The sequence below is a fragment of the Lactuca serriola genome, chromosome 2 (assembly GCF_051521515.1).
Source record: "Lactuca serriola cultivar US96UC23 chromosome 2, Lser_US96UC23_V15, whole genome shotgun sequence".
NCBI classification, from domain to species: Eukaryota; Viridiplantae; Streptophyta; class Magnoliopsida; order Asterales; family Asteraceae; genus Lactuca; species Lactuca serriola.
The window spans coordinates 27,117,755-27,134,424 of NC_136409.1; positions in this window are offsets into that span (position 1 = coordinate 27,117,755).

The following is a 16,670-nucleotide window of genomic DNA, read 5'->3' on the forward strand; positions in this document are numbered from 1 at the left end:
CAGAAACCCTTAGGTCTACTCCAACAACCTGAAATACCTGAGTGGAAATGGGAGCAGATTTCCATGGACTTCAAAACAAAACTGCCCAAAACTCAGGGTGGCCAAGATACTATTTGGGTAATCGTCGACAGATTAACCAAGTCCGCTCATTTCTTACCGATCAAGGAAACTGATAAAATGGAAAAGCTATCGAGAGCCTACATCTGAGAGATCGTACGACTCCATGGAGTGCCAATGTCTATCGTCTCAGACAAACACGGCAGATTCACTTCCAGATTCTGGCAATCATTGCAAAAATCCATGGGAACAAGATTAGACATGAGTACAGCCTATCACCCCCAAACTGACGGACAGAGTGAGAGGACGATCCAAACCTTGGAAGACATGTTGCGAGCATGTGTAATCGACTTTGGTAAAGCATGGGATGTTCACTTACCTTTGGTCGAGTTCTATTATAACAATAGTTATCATACTAGTATCAAGACTGCTCCATTTGAAGCCTTTTACGGTCGTAAGTGCAGATCACCTCTGTGCTGGACGGAAGTGGGCGACACGCAATTGGCAAAAGGTCTAGTCCCTGATAGCACCCTCACTGGTCCGGAGATCATCAGAGAAATGACTGAAAAGATCGTGCAAATACTAGAACTACTGAAATCCTCAAGGGATAGGCAAAAGAGCTATGCCGACAAAAGACGTAAACCCCTGGAATTTCAAATTTGCGACCGTGTACTACAGAAGGTCTCACCCTGGAAGGGCATGATATGCTTTGGAAAGCGTGGGAAGCTAAATCCTAGGTACATTGGACCCTTCGAAATCATTTCAAGAGTTGGTCCAGTGGCCTACAAACTCCGACTTCCAATCGAGCTTAACAAAGTACATCCAGTATTCCACGTATCGAACCTGAAAAAGTGTTTGTCTGACTAAACACTTGTAATTCCACTTGATGAAATCGAACAAAATGAAAATCTTAACTTTGTGGAAGAACCCGTCGAGATCATGGATAGGGAAGTTAAACGAACTAAACAGAGTCGCATTCCAATAGTAAAGGTCCGATGGAATGCTAAGAGGGGACCTGAGTTCACGTGGGAACGAGAAGATCAAATGCAACAGAAGTATCCACACCTCTTCCTCAGCCCCTAAAACTTTTCTTTTGTATTAAAATTTCGGGACGAAATTCCCTCTAATGGGGGGGATGATGTAACAACCCGTTATTTCAGGTCATTGAAAATCGAGTCTTGTAACCTCTTTGAAAAAGTAATTAGAATATCATCGAAAAATAAAGTATTCAAAAGCTCTGTTTGGAGTACACTATGTACTAGATATCGTCTTAAGGTTTCCAAGCATATAAAGAACACTAAAATTCGAGTTATAACGAAGAAGTTATGACCATTCTAAGTTTTCCGACAAAAAAACGACAATACGAAGTTACGTAAAAACGCAAAGTTTCAATAAAATACTTTTTGACCTTAGGTGTCTAAGTGAAAGTCATAGATATCGTTAAACTGCAAACATACATAAAAAGAACGCCCAAAACGGACATCGTATGAAAAAGTTATGAATTATTAACGAATTTTCTTACCCCGACCTTTTAAAAATAAATAATAAAAATAATTTCGGAATTTGCCGACGAAATCTAAAAGAAAGTTGTAGATCTTAGTTTCACCTACGCGTGGATATAAAGAACGTCGAAAACAGAGTTCGTATGAAGGAGATATGAATTTTTGAAGTTTAATAAATAATTAATATATATATATTTTTAATAGAAAACTTCGGTATTATCCGAAGTCTGAGTCACGCGAGTACGCCCTGCGTACACGAGTACGCCCAGCGTACTCAAGGCCTTGGCGCCGGTTCGTCCATGTCGCCCCCTATGCAAGCTGCGCCCCGTCCCATCCGAACTCCGGGGCAGTCGAGGACTCGGTCATGCATGACGCACGGGTACACCCCGCGTACGCCCGTACGCCCCGCGTACCGAGGCCTCTCAGCCCCTATAAAAGGGATGCGAGGGTTCCGGGAAAAGTTGCTCATTTCCACTCGTTGTTCTTGCGTTTTGCCTCGTTTTCCGTGCCCGTGCAAACCCGAAGCCCTGGTCGCTTAGCTCAAGTTCCGAAGGTCGTTTGTACTCCCGAGATTCCCGAGAATCCCGAGAAAATCCGCTTTTTCAAGCCAAAGTTCTGCTCGGTTTTCGTCACACCTTCTTCAAACTATCAAGTGAGTTCATAGCCCTACAAACACACTTTAAATACATTTTAAATGCTCTTTATACTCTTTTAGGGGGGGGAATACAAGTAAACATACAGTTATTATCGTGTATTTTATAAAGTTTCACTTCACTCGTTTTTATCAAAATGAATCACTTGGAATTCATTACTACTATGGAAAACTCTTGTCATACTTTGCATGCACTAGACTTATACAAAGTATTTAGTGATTTCAAAGTATCGTTCGTTGCTAAGCTGTTTTATACATTCTAAAAACTCATGATTTATGCTTTGTCAAACATTGTGAAAAAGGATAAACTTTGCACACAAAACTATTACTTTAATACAGACTTAGTTGAGAATCCATGAGACGTGTATATCTTCAAATACTACCTTCTTGTTAGAAGGTAATACTACAAGTCCCGTCTATAACCAGAGTCTCCCGTTAGGACAACGTGTCAAATGTGTATAGATCTATACTGGAAGTCATGATCTCGCGCCCTGACTGTTAGCTACAGTCCGTCCTTTGGGGTGACAGTTTGTCATAACACTACGACACCTGAAGAACGTCGCTAAAGGCATATTATGTTTTAGTATGGTTATAAAACTCATCGGATACACAATTATTATAGTACTTCTGATTGATGAACGAGTAGCTATTAAAACTATTCTTTATCTAACAAACTGAAATCTTCGATTAGGTTTATTATATAAATCTATGTTTAAAATCTTCTAAAGCATGTGGTTTGCTTCCAATTTTTAGTCTTGGACATTAAACAAACTATTACTTTTGGAAAATATGGGATTTTCTTGTACACAAACCAAACAAATATTAGGAAAATAAGGGATTTTCTTGGTTCAACTATCTACATTTTCAACACAAATACTCTCATGCATTTCATACTTTTATAAGAAAATAAGGGATTTTCTTGGAAAACATACACTCATTTTGGAATGGCATTCAATGTTTCTAAACCACTTACGAACTCACCAACTTAATTGTTGACACTTTCTCTTTGAAATAACTTGTATTCTCAGGGAACCGCTAAGCAGGTTGGAAATCAACTTTTGGGAATTAACACGATGGCGTTAATTATTTCTTTTTAAAAGATGTTTATGAATTTATCTTTTGAACGTGTAATGAATACCATTATGTAAACACTTTTAAAACCCTTATTTATGTATGGTGGTGTGTACTTTCCTTTCTATGAACTGTTATGATACTGAATATGACGTCCTCCGCCCCCGAACGTTTCCGCCGTTCTGGTTTGGGGGTGTGACAAAGAACAAGAGTAAAATAAAGAAAGTTTGGATGCTTAAGGTACAACTGCCTAATGTGTAACGACCCAAAATTTCACGTCTAAAAATTTCGTTTATAAAGCATTACATAGAAAACATTAACAATTAAAACATTGTTTATTTGAACCACTTCACATCGAAAACCAAATTAAAAACCACAACATTCGATCAATCAAAATATCAGAGTATCAATCCCTGAATAAAGTCGTAACTGCGGAAACAAGAGAGAGAGAGAGAGAGTGTGTGTGTGTGTGTGTGTGACATTCTGCTACCGCGCCGACTCTTTTCCCCTAGCTGAGTAGGTACCTGAAACCAAAACGGAAAACCGTAAGCACGAAGCTTAGTGAGTTCCCCCATAATACCTCATACCATGCAAGCATATAACAAACAACGTTCAGCCAGGAGTTATGGGCCTCGCCCACACTCGGGAAGATACGGGCCTCGCCCACACTTGTGAAGATACGAGCCCTGCCCACACTTCGCTATCTGGGAGATACGGGCCTCGCCCACACTCTACTATCTGGGAGATACGGGCCTAGCCCACACTCCAACCTCGGAGAGATACGGGCCCTGCCCACACTCAACCGCTAACCCATAACATACAAGTATCACACAGACAACAAGTATAAGCAACTCTATCATATTGACACATATATCATACTTGACTAAACCCAGAGATACAGGCTCGGCACACACTCTATTACTAACATCTCGTCTACACGGGTCGGCCTTGGTGCCTTAGACCCGTTCCTACTGGAAAGGAAACTCACCTCGAAATAGCTGCTAATCTGGTCGAGAACTGACTGCCTACAGCCGCTCCGGAAATCCTCCGGCTGCAATTCCCACAACATACTCAATCAATCACTGCTAACTGTTCATTGGGTAAAATGATCATTTTACCCCTGATCATGTCAGAAGTCAAGGTCAGAGTCGAATTTCGGTTGACCTGACTCGCCGAGTTGGCTCTCCAACTCGCCGAATCCCTATCCAATTGATTGTCCTGGATCCCGTCCTTACTCGTCGAGTTAGGCGTTGACTTGACGAGTTCTTCTTCTAAACTGAGGTTCAAGTCCATCATCCTACTCGCCGAGTTGTATGAACAACTCGCCGAGTTCATCTTCATCCGAAGAACACTTTATGCTGTGACTCGCCGAGTTGTATGAACAACTCGCCGAGTTTGTTCTTGATCTAAGGAGATTGCCTTGAACTCGCCGAGTCAGGGCATGGACTCGCCGAGTTCCTCCATGGATGAGTTTGGCTTCCAACTCACTCAGTCACACCCCGTGACTCACTACACCCACTCGACACAACGAAAAGGGGACAACTCGGAGACTCGCGAGCAGACTCGCCGAGTCTGATGAACGACTCGCCAAGTCGTCGCCATGCAATCACTATATACGCGATTTTGCTCGATTTCAATCCATGTCATTTACAGATCTGGGTTCCTAGAGCATGAATGACACGTAAAGTTTCCAACTTTACGTGTAGATACTCACCAATGAGGGATTTAGGGCTCAAAATGCCTCAAAAGGGTAGATCTAGGGTGAACAAGCAACATGGGTCCATAAGGGTAACAGATCTGAGCTCCTGGAGCTCAATCTTGCCTAGATCTAAAGGCCAATCAACTTATTACAACTTATATTGCACATTCAAGCTTGGGGATTGGCTCAAGAATGACTTAAATGCTGTAATAAGCATAGAAACAGGGGGAAAACGGGGTTTACCTCAAAGGAACTGCTGAGAGAGCACAAAGATACTTGGATTCCTTCCCTTCCTCTTGATCTACTCCCCTTTTGCCTCAAAACCTTCAAGAACACACAACAATTGCTTGAAACTCTCAATGAACAAGCTTAGAACGAGGGTTGGGAGCTCTGAGGGTGAATGGGGGCTGGCCTGGGGCGGATATGATGTTTAAATAGGGTGCAAACCCCTGAAACTTAGGGTTTCATCCAACAGCGGTGACTCGCCGAGTCCAGGATATGGACTCGCCGAGTCGCCAACTTAAACATGTCCCGGGTCCTGTATCTACTCGGCGAGTCGGATCGATGACTCGCCGAGTCCAAGGCTAAAAAAAAGAGAATACTCAAATAAGATTTACGTACCAAGAACCAGGTGCTACAAATATCCCCCACTTATTTTAGACTTCGTCCTCGAAGTCTGCCACTCGATCCTGAAACAGCTCGGGGTAATGCTCCATCATCTCATCCACCGGCTCCCAAGTGCATTCCGAACCCTTGTGGTGCTGCCATTCCACCTTCACTAGCTCCAACTTCTTTTTCCTCAAATCCTTCGACTTCCTGTCGAGGATTGCGACTGGGCGCTCAATGTAATTCAGGCTGTCATCAACCTGAATATCCTCTAACGTCACTATCGCTGAATCGTCCACTAGACACTTCTGCAGCTGAGAAACATGGAAAGTGTTGTGGATCTGGCTGAGCTCGGCTGGCAGATCCAGCCTATACGCCACCTTGCCCACCCGGGCTACAACCCTGAACGGTCCGATGAATCTCGGGCCCAACTTGCCCTGCTTCCTGAATCGAATGACGCCTTTCCAAGGCGACACCTTCATGAGAACCATATCCCCGACTTGGAACTCCAAGTCGGATCGACGCTTGTCGGCGTAACTCTTCTGTTGACTCTGAGCAATCTGAAGCCTGCTCCGCACCTGTTGGATCCTCACGGTCGTCTTGAGCACCACTTCGGTGCTCCCCATGACTCTCTGACCAACTTCACCGTAGCATATCGGGGTCCTGCACCTCCTTCCGTACAACAGCTTGAAGGGAGGGCGGTCGATAGTCGCGTGGTAGCTGTTGTTGTAGGAGAACTCGGCCAAGGGAAGATAGGTATCCCAGCTACCACCAAAGTCTAACATGCATGCCCACAACATATCCTCCAAGGTCTGGATGGTCCGCTCGCTCTGACCATCCGTCCGCGGGTGAAAGGTGGTGCTAAAATGCAAACGAGTGCCCAACTCGTCATGAAATCTCTTCCAAAATCTGGAAGTAAAACGCACATCCCTGTCCGAGATAACCGATACTGGCACCCTTGTTCAATCGATCCACGATGACCCAGATCGAATCCACTCCACGCGCGATCCTGGGAAGCTTCGTGATAAAATCCATTATGATATCTTCCCATTTCCACAGTGGAATATCCAACGGCTGCATCTTGCCATGCGGTCTCTGATGTTCGGCCTTGACCTTCTTGCAGGTCAAGCACCACTCGACATACCATGCCACATCCCGCTTCATGGAAGGCCAGCAATAATCTAGACGAAGATCCCTAGACATCTTCGTTGCCCCGGGATGAATAGAGAACCAGGACTTGTGCGCCTCCTCCATCAAAATCTGGGGCACGCCTCCGTGATACGGCACCCACACCCTACAGTGTAGTGTCAATAGTCCTCGGCTGTCATAATCAAAGGAGGAAACCTGACCCACCACACGCTCGCTCATCCGATGCTCCTCCTTGATAGCCTCATGTTGAGCCTCCCGAATTTGCTCCAACAGGGGAGTCACCATGGTCATCCTCATGCAAACGTCCCTGATCGGCGCCGCCTTGCGGCTAAGCGCATCGGCCACCACATTGTCCTTCCCCGGGTGGTAGAGGATCTCGCAATCATAATCCTTTACCACGTCCAACCACCAATGCTGCCTCATGTTCAGATTCGGCTGATCCATGAGGTACCTCAGACTCTTGTGGTCCGTGTAAATGGTACATCCAACCCCGTAGAGGTAATGCCGCTAAATCTTGAGGGCAAAAACCACCGCCCCCAACTCCAAATCATGCGTCAGGTAGTTCGCCTCGTGAGGCTTGAGCTGCCTCGAAGCGTAGGCAATGACATGCCCCCTCTGCATCAGTACCGCGCCCAACCCTGAAATGGACGTGTCACAATAAACCACAAAATCCTCTACGCTCTCTGGCAGGGCTAAGATCGGCGCCTTGCACAGTCTCCGTCTCAGTGTCTCAAATGCAGCCTGCTGCTTGGGTCCCCACCAAAAGACCACGGCTTTCTTCGTCAGCCGCGTCAGGGGTACGGCTATCTTGGAGAAATCCTGAATAAACCTCTGATAGTAGCCTGCTAATCCCAGGAAACTCCGAATCTTAGATGGAGACTTCAGAACCTCCCATCTCATCACGACCTCGACCTTGGCTGGATCGACCAGAATCCTGTTCTGGTTGACGAGGTGTACGAGAATTTGCACCTCGCGCAACCAAAACTCACACTTGGAGAACTTGGCATACAAGCTCTCCCTCCTCAGGGTCTCCAACACCTCTCTCAGATGCTCCTCATGTTCCTCCTGGGTCTTGGAATAAACCAAGATGTCATCGATAAAGACTATCACAAACCGATCCAACATCGGTCTGCATACGCGGTTCACGAGGTCCATGAACGCGGCAGGAGCATTGGTGAGCCCAAACGGCATCACCACGAACTCATAGTGGCCATATCGCGTACGAAACGTGGTCTTCTGCGTATCTTCCTCTCTGACCCTCATCTGATGGTATCCCGAACGCAAATCGATCTTGGAAAACCAAGACGCTCCCTGAAGCTGGTCAAAGAGATCATCAATCCTCGGGAGTGGGTAACGGTTCTTCACCGTTACCTTATTCAGCTCCCGATAGTCTATGCACATCCGGTGCGACCCATCCTTCTTCTTCACAAACAGGATCGGGGCTCCCCAAGGTGAACTGCTCGGACGAATAAATCCCTTGTCTAGCAGCTCCTGCAGCTGCGTAGATAATTCCTGCATCTCGGGAGGAGCCAACCGATACGGTGCCTTGGCTATCGGAGCCGCACCAGGAACAAGGTCAATCCTGAACTCCACCTGTCGCTCCGGAGGTATCCCAGGAAGCTCCTCCAGGAAAACATCTGCAAAATCTCGAACCACCGGAACCTCGCTCACTGTCGCTTTACGCGCCTCCCGGGTATCCATCACATACGCGACATATCCTGCACATCCCTGCTGAAGATGGCACCTAGCCCTTGCTGCTGAACATACAGTGGGTCCGCCATGTGACCTCTCGCCATGAATCACTAACTCTCCCCTACCTAGAGTCCTGACTCGCACTAGCTGCTGCGCGCAATCTATCACTGCCCCATTAGAGCTCAACCAATCCATGCCTATAATCACCTTGTTCCCACACAGTGGAATGGGAACCAAGTCTACCAAGTAACGCTCCTCAAACAAACGCAGTACGGAAATCTCGAAATACCATCGATGCCCGCACCGATCGATCATCAGCAATCTCTACCTCTAAAGGGCAATCTAACTCGCCCGAAGACTCCTAAAACTTCTTGCTAAGCGCAAGGGAAACAAATGATCGGGACGCACCCGAGTCGAACAACACCTGAACTGGGATGCCGTTCACATGGAACGATCCTAATGCATACATAAACATACGGAGCACATATCAATATCATAACATCATAAAAATAAAAGAGAGGGAAAGAATCATACCCGTCACCACATCGGGTGCGGCGCGTGCCTCCTCGGTAGTCAGCTGAAATGCTCGGCTCCTCACCACTGGAGCCTCTTCCTTTCCCTGCCGGCCATCCGTAATCCGCAGGGTCGCTGGAGCTGGCGCCTTCACTGGCGCTAAAACTGTCAACTGGGGGCAATTGGCCTTCTTGTGGCCCCTCTGGTTGCAGTGGAAACACAGCAACTCAGACGTCTGAATAGCCGAAACCGGAGTAGTACAATCCCTGCTAAAGTGCCCCGCCTTGCCGCACTTGTAGCAGCCTGCTGATCCCATCCTACATGCTCCCTCATGCGCCCTGCCACATTTCCCGCAATGGTCGGGTCCTCCTTGGCCTTTCGGCCTCCCATCTAATCCCCTGGGCTTCTTTCCTAAAGCCCCAACCACCTGCCTTCCTCTTCCGAATTTCCCTTCCGAATTTCCCTTCCGAATTTCCCTCGCCCTGGCGATCATGGACTCCAGGGTAGGGAAAGCTGAAAAGCTGACATGCTCCCGGATGTCAGCCTGTAGCATATCATGATAACGGGTCCTCCTCATATCCTCGTCACCCGCATACTGGGACACCAACAAGGCCCTCTCCCGGAACATGGCGGTGATCTCCGACAAAGTCTCCGTCGTCTGCCTCATGTCCAAAAACTCCCTGGCCAGCTGCTGAGGCTCGACAGCCGGCGCAAACTCTGCCCTAAACCTGGTCACAAAGTCCGACCAGGTCATACCCTCGATAGCTGAGGCTCCCAACGAGTCACCCACTAATTCCCACCAATCTCGGGCTCGGTCTTGCAACCACCCTGCTGCATACCTCACCTTCAACCCCTCGGGGCAGAAGCTAGTCAATTGTGCAGACTCGACGTCTGCAATCCATCGCCTGGCAGCAATGGGGTCTTTCACCCCATGGAAATCTGGTGCAGCACTGCCCCTGAAGTCCTTAAAGGACAGTGTGCAAGGACCCGACTGGCCAGATGCCAAGTCGCTCCTGAACGCCTTGAGGCGATCCTCCATCAACTCGATGATCCCTTCCTTGATCGACCCGAAGATAATGGGAGTCGACTCAAGGATACCCCTGGTGATCTCTGACGCGATGAACTTGCGTAGTCCCTCATCTACCTACTCGGAACCTGATCCCGAACCTGACCCCTCTCCTGAACCGCCATCTATCGGCCTGGATCGAAGTACCACCATTCTGCAATACATAATAACACACATTAGTGATACTGATATTTCCTGAGGGATCACTACTACTTACAAGTTCCCTGGTCTTATCTTGGCCTGCCTTGGTTCGGGTACGGATCCTCTGCTTTCAGTAGTACGGGCCCATACTACCTTCCACATCTATCCGTACCTTCTTCAAGGACTGCCTCGACTCCACCAGATCCCTTCCACTATGGCTGATCACTACTATACTCATCCTGGGCTTACCCTAGGGAAATCTTAGACTCCACCCTACCAGGTCCTCAGCTGCTGAAGGCCTCTTAGTAGTCCCAATTAACCATTACCTGAACACCATCACATGTGGTGAGGCTCGGATAATCCTTCGAGTAACAGGCTCACCCCTACAACGATTAGACTCAAACAAGAGCTGCACAATAGGGCCAAATCCAGCACTCTAAGATTATTCAACCTTGATCACATGTGACGTGACGTATTCACCTAATGGCTAACTCCCACCACTTAGAGTCCCACAAAGCACAAAGCAAGAAACATTCGAACTAAGGGAACAATCTCATTCAACTCTATCCGCTTACAGGAGCTATACTGGCATCTAATGCTAAGCTCATACCATCAGGCATAACCTAATCAGGCTATCCTACTTGCTGTCTACTCAATACTAACATGCAATTCTCATACAGCTGAAACACATAAAGCAGGCACATAAGGCATCACTCCTAGATCCTTAGTCCTATTCTAGCATGTTGTTCTACAAAAGCTGATAAACATAACATAAACTTGTATGGTACTTTGGGGAATACTTACTTTAGCTTGGCCGGTCGCGCACATCACACACTTCGTTCTTTCTCAAAACTCTTTTCTAAATTTTAGAAAACATTTTCTTTTAGAAAATCTTTTAATCCCTCGATTTGAGTTCAGACACCCCCGAAGATGAGTCCGAATCCCTCAAACCAGGGCTCTGATACCAACTTGTAACGACCCAAAATTTCACGTCCAAAAATTTCGTTTATAAAGCATTACATAGAAAACGTTAACAATTAAAACATTGTTTATTTGAACCACTTCACATCGAAAACCAAATTAAAAACCACAACATTCGATCAATCAAAATATCAGAGTATCAATCCCAGAATAAACTCGTAACTGCGAAAACAAGAGAGAGTGTGTGTATGTGTGTGACATGCTGCTACCGCGCCGGCTCTTTTCCCCTAGCTAAGGAGGTACCTGAAACCAAAACTGAAAACCGTAAGCACGAAGCTTAGTAAGTTCCCCCATAATACCTCATACCATGCAAGCATATAACAAACAACGTTCAGCCAGGAGTTATGGGCCTCGCCCACACTCGGGAAGATACGGGCCTCGCCCACACTTGTGAAGATACGGGCCCTGCCCACACTTCGCTAGCCGGGAGATACGGGCCTCGCCCACACTCTACTATCTGGGAGATACGGGCCTAGCCCACACTCCAACCTCGGAGAGATACGGGCCCTGCCCACACTCAACCGCTAACCCATAACATACAAGTATCACACACACAACAAGTATAAGCAACTCTATCATATTGACACATATATCATACTTGACTAAACCTAGAGATACGGGCTCGGCCCACACTCTAGTACTAACATCTCGTCTACACGTGTCGGCCTTGGTGCCTTAGACCCGTTCCTACTGGAAAGGAAACTCACCTCGAAATAGCTACTAATCTGGTCGAGAACTGACTGCCTACAGCTGCTCCGGAAATCCTCCGGCTGCAATTCCCACAACATACTCAATCAATCACTGCTAACTGTCCATTGGGTAAAATGACCATTTTACCCCTGATCATGTCATAAGTCAAGGTCAGAGTCGACTTTCAGTTGACCTGACTCGTCGAGTTGGCTCTCCAACTCGCCGGGTCCCTATCCAATTGATTGTCCTGGATCCCGTCCTTACTCGTCGAGTTAGGCGTTGAATCGACGAGTTCTTCTTCTAAACTGAGGTTCAAGTCCTTCATCCTACTCGCCAAGTTGTATGAACAACTTGCCGAGAGTTCATCTTCATCCGAAGAACACTTTATGCTGTGACTCGCCGAGTTGTATGAACAACTTGCCGAGTCTGTTCTTGATCTAAGGAGATTGCCTTGAACTCGCCGAGTCAGGGCATGGACTCGTCGGGTTCCTCCATGGATGAGTTTGGCTTCCAACTCACTGAGTCACACCCCGTGACTCACTACACCCACTCGACACTACGAGAAGGGGACAACTCGGAGACTCGCGAGCAGACTCGCCGAGTCTGATGAACGACTCGCCGAGTCGTCGCCATACAATCACTATATACGCGATTTTGCTCGATGTCAGTCCATGCCATTTACAGATCTGGGTTCCTAGAGCATGAATGACACGTAAAGTTTCCAACTTTACGTGTAGATACTCACCAATGAGGGATTTAGGGCTCAAAATGCCTCAAAAGGGTAGATCTAGGGTGAACAAGCGACATGGGTCCATAAGGGTAACAGATCTGAGCTCCTGGAGCTCAATCTTGCCTAGATCTAAAGGCCAATCAACTTATTACGACTTATATTGCACATTCAAGCTTGGGGATTGGCTCAAGAATGACTTAAATGAAGTAATAAGCATAGAAACAGGGGGAAATGGGTTATACCTTAAAGGAACTGCTGAGAGAGCACAAAGATACTTGGATTCCTTCCCTTCCTCTTGATCTACTCCCCTTTTGCCTCAAGACCTTCAAGAACACACAACAATTGCTTCAAACTCTCAATGAAAAACCTTAGAACGAGGGTTGGGAGCTCTGAGGGTGAATGGGGGCTGGCCTGGGGCGGATATGATGTTTAAATAGGGTGCAAACCCCTGAAACTTAGGGTTTCATCCAACAGCGGTGACTCGGTGAGTCCAGGATATGGACTCGCCGAGTCGCCAACTTAAACGTGTCCCGGGTCCCGTATCTACTCGGCGAGTCGTACCGATAACTCGCCGTGTCCAAGGCTAAAAAAAAGAGAATACTCAAATAAGATTTATGTACCAGGAACCAGGTGCTACATAATGCTTGTGAAAAAAGTAGAAGTCAAGCATTTTCAAAGAAACTTCAATTCTCATTTTTCTTCAGATAAAAATGTTAGAAGTTGGAAGAAAAAGAAAAGAGGATTTTGTTGGTTTAATGAAATTTATGGAAAATTTTGTTTTCCAACCAACAAGCGAGTATTATTTTCAGAAGATGATAGATTTTCATCAAATAAATGGATGTGCAAGAAACCAACTTCAATCTTGAATCTTAAATGGATAACAAAAGTGTCTTGAAAAGTTTTGTTCTTTATTAAAAAAAATAAAAAAAAAATAAAAAAAAAATCTAATGAAAAATAGTCAAAAAGGAGAAATTTTGTTGAAGAAATCAATTTCCATTGACTTTTAATTGTTGGAAATAACAAAAGTTGAAAAAATTGAAAAGATGGGATGAAAAAGGACGTTCTATGCAAAAATGAGGCTGACATCTAACACATTTCAGAAAAAGGGGTGCAAGCTGTCAGTTCACTACAATATTGAGGGTCAGATTCGGAGTTATGTAAAAATAGGGGTTACTTTTGAAATTATTCACAAAAGATGATAGATTCGAAGTTTGGGTAAAAATTGCAAGACTATTCAAACCATAAGGGTTCATTTTGTGTTGATAAAGTGACAATTGAATTTCATCGGCTGTTCGTGTTAGCTGGACAAACTTGCAACCAAAAATCAAGATGCTAATAACTCAATCAGAAGCAAGGAACGCGAATCTACTATTCATCTGCGAGCGTTCGGAGGCATTCACACTACAATACTTTGGCATTTACAGTCCCCCATTCGCAGGTATAGGTTCGCATTTAAGGACTCGTAATCGGGTCAACGGAGGTTCGCATTTAGGAACCAAAATCGGATTCGCAGCTATAACAAATCGGAATTGACCGCTGTTTATACATTCGCATGATTGCAACCGGATTAGCATCGGAATTTCCCAGATTTGCTCTTGGCCATCTGATCCTAATTTCATTCATTGAAACGACATTGACGAACAACGCAATCCGCAATTCTGTTTACCGTAACAACCGTTAATCTCTGCGAACGTTCGCAGGCATTCGTAGTCCTTGAATCGATGTTCAGACGTTCGTGTTCATAGCTCGATGGTTTGCAGTTCCAAATTACGAGTTCAGGGATTCGCTGCTAAAGGTTCGCGTCCTCCATTCGCACTTACACGTTCGTAGTTCTAAGCTCGAAGTAACAGGATTCGTACTATATCACAAATTGAAGTCGTTCGGAGATTCTTCCCTATATCCACTATGTTCATACTCCGAATCCTTGGAAATCAAAATAAAAAATGAGTGTGGAACGAATCAGTGATCGGAATTGATCAGTGGTATCGGAATCATAACTGAAAAATGTCTTAATCGGGATTTCTTTGGGTTTGGATTTGTTGCTCGTCGGGATTTGCTGTGTATCACATATCATCGTTAGCATGATTTTGACTTTTTCAAGTCAAAGATCGTAATTGTCTCCGTTAAATTGAAGGATATAATTCAATTTACATGTTCAGTCCTAGGAGCATACTCAACTTTGTAGTTTCTACCCTATATCCAAAATTCTTTACAAATTAAATTGTTTTTTTTTACATTTTAACCCCTTCTTACCAAAATATTTTTGGTGGTTGCGATGGATGGAAACAAAAAAATTCTATTGTTTACGTACGAAGTAGCCACAAGTGAGCGCATAGAGTCGTGGTCATGGTTCCTAAAAGACTAGATGAATGTATCGGTGACTCCGAACCATTAACATTTCTTTATGACAGGGTGCCATCCATTTTCACATATGCTAGAAATATATTGCCAAATATGTATCACAAATTTTATGGTTATCATCTTCATATGAATGTAGTACCCAAGTATAAAAGGATTTTGACGATAAAAACTTTGTTCAGAAAGGCTACAATACCTTACAGACTGGAAGGTTATGAGTACCATATAAGGGCACTACATATGAATAAACATGTCTAAAAGAAGTACATAAAAGATACAAATCCTAAAAACTAGTCAATAGCATATTTCCCCGATCTCCATTATAATCTTATGCCATCAAAAGTTATTCCATAAATGCATTATCCAATGATGCATGTAAGATACAGTAATCATGCTCATTCAGTTCTTACGAATAAGCATGGACAATGTTATTTAAAGCACTAAAACAAACCAGATCTAATTTACAAGGACAAACAATATTTATTTATTTCTTCCATTTAACATAAAGTAAAGCTAGCATTTATATTTTACTTGATGCATCCGTAGTAACAACTAAACTAACATCGTAGGCAGATAAGAAGGTTGGAAAAAGAGTAAGAAAGGCTCGTAACTAGTGTGTATGTATGATTTCAACTTCAAGATTTGAGTTTTAGAGGGTAAAAAATGCATTGTTGATTTCGTGAAAAAAATGTGGAACTTGTCTAAGTGGTATATGTTTGCCTCCCATACAATCATGTTATAAATATGTTGAAATATTTAATACATGATTATTATTCCGAAAATCCTAAATGGTTCGATGAATGGACACAACATCATCCTGGAAGATCCAAATTCTCTTATCGTATTACATCACAAAGGGAGGATCCAATCATTTAACATTGTGCTTGATGTCAAAACATTCCATACTAGAAGAGACCACACTAAATTCTTTCCATCCAAAGAAGATCCTAAAAACACAATGGAAAATTAAGAATGGAATATGCATCAAGTATGAATGGAGCTTGTCGCACCCCCAAACCAAGGATGGCGGAAACGTCCGAGGATGGAGGACATCATGTATAGTATCACAACAATGAGTATAATACTGCTCAAAGTAAATAAAACCATCATAAATATAATTGAAAAAATTACACCGAAGTATATGTTTACATGTTTCAAATCAATTACATTATGATGATAAAATGAACTATTTGACGATTTAACGTCCCACCCTCAAAATGCTGTTGGTTTTCCTGTTTCACTGATTTCCTGAGAATACAAGTAGTTTTGAAAAAGTGTCAACATTTAAGTTGGTGAGTTCATAAGATTTTGAAAGTAAGAGTTTAAAATCCAATCTTTGCAATGAGTTGTATGTTACCAAGAAAATCCAATATGTTCCTTATAAAAACGATATGTAGTCTTAAAACCCAAGACTGGATGTGCGTGTGAGTTTTGTGTTATGTGATTCAAGTACCGAGACCGAAAGTGTATGAGTAAAATCCATACCTATTGTTAATAAAGGTGGTTTTAGATCAACATGAAAACCCTTTTTGATTTATAAAATCGTATATACTTTAAGTTTTGTTAACTCCCTATGTGGGTCACTATAACTATACTAAGATTAACCGGTACTTTGTAATGTACCCCTTTTTGTATAAACCCGGTACTTTGTATTCGTACCCCATTTATATGAAGACCCGGTACTTTGTGATGTACCACTTTTTGTATAAACCAGGTACTTTGTATTCGTACCCCATTTATATGAAGACCTGGTACTTTGTGAT